This window comes from Pundamilia nyererei, unplaced genomic scaffold (genome assembly GCF_000239375.1).
Source record: "Pundamilia nyererei isolate P.nyererei 1_Seehausen unplaced genomic scaffold, PunNye1.0 scaffold00363, whole genome shotgun sequence".
Classification (NCBI taxonomy): Eukaryota; Metazoa; Chordata; class Actinopteri; order Cichliformes; family Cichlidae; genus Pundamilia; species Pundamilia nyererei.
In genome coordinates, this window is record NW_005187764.1 from 57,876 (window position 1) to 59,285 (window position 1,410).

The window sequence follows — 1,410 nt, forward strand, 5'->3', positions numbered from 1 at the left end:
TACAGTTAATTATTAATGGCCTTATGTAGTCCGTGTTAACATATTATTATTGTACATAATTGGGAATTATTCTGCACATTAAACACACCTAACAAAGAGTCAGCCCAGTTAAATTACTGGAGTTCCATCAACTGTATGGTTATTTTGGAGTTTATAGTTTGTGGTGCTGTTAAACTTTACAGTATTGACTTCAGTATTTCTGCTGTTAGTGTAGCTAGACTACCATGTTGATCAGTAATATGTAATGTGAAATTTGATATTGTTACTTTGCTGGATTCACCGAAACACATGTCCAACAACCTTGGTTTATAAAGGAAATTACAGAAATGTGAGCTAAATAAACAGAGACTGGATACCTGTCTCCATGAAAAACTCCTGTGCCAAACAGAAGTTGTAATATGGTCTAATCAGCTCTATTTCATAAATGATTTCTTACCAAGCATAATCAGCCTTGGGTTGATTGCCAGGTTGCTCTCGGCTTCAAGGGACATCCTGGTTTCCTGCCAGATAAAGGACCATGACATTTTATGTAATGAAAAAAAAACAAAAACAGGACAGCAAGCAACAGCATTAAACCTAGAGCTGTATTAAAGAAGCTTACATCTGCTAAGACAAAGAGGGAGTCTTCATTTTCCTTGTAATACTTCATCATGAGAAGTATTGCTGCTGTGCCAACCTTTTTGTTGGTCAAAACTTCCTCACTTTCTATCTGCTGGAGAAGTGTCCTTATACCAAGGTTTCATTTGAGCTTCTGGCTGGAGAAATAGTTAACAATCCTTCTGCCTTTGGTTATGAGGGCCCGACTTAAGCGCTCACTGATATCAATACCTGTCAGTTTCTGAAAGTGGTTTGAAAGACCTTTCCGAGTAAACAAGAATGGCCACTGCTCCTGAATTTCAGCTACTGAAAGTGAGGGACAACTGTTAATAAGCTGCCGCTGAGAAATATATGTGAGGCACATGAAGTCATCCACATCAGGTCTCTCCACAGCTCCAGGTCCTTGTGAATTAAAAATTGTTAACAGGATGTCTTTCTTTTCCTCTAAAGAATGTCCGCAACCCAGTCTTTCTCCCTTTTCAGTAAAATCTGCAAATGTTTGAGGGTATCTGTTTAGTTTTTAATGATCTTAGCAACCTCTTCACAAGATGCACGTTTAGGGTTTCTGCAGAAAACTTGCATGGCCTCCACAACAATTCTAACCATACTTCTCCTGTCCTCTGGATGAGCTGGCAGCTGTGGTTGCCAGAATTTCACCGTGAAAAATAAACTGTAAATGTAGAACACAAAACGGTTTCCTATTTTGGTAACCATAAATTTCACAGTAAATAATAATTTATTTATTTTTTACCATAAATGACTATGAATTTAAAAATAAATTGTAAAATTGCTTATGGGTAATTCATGTGAAAA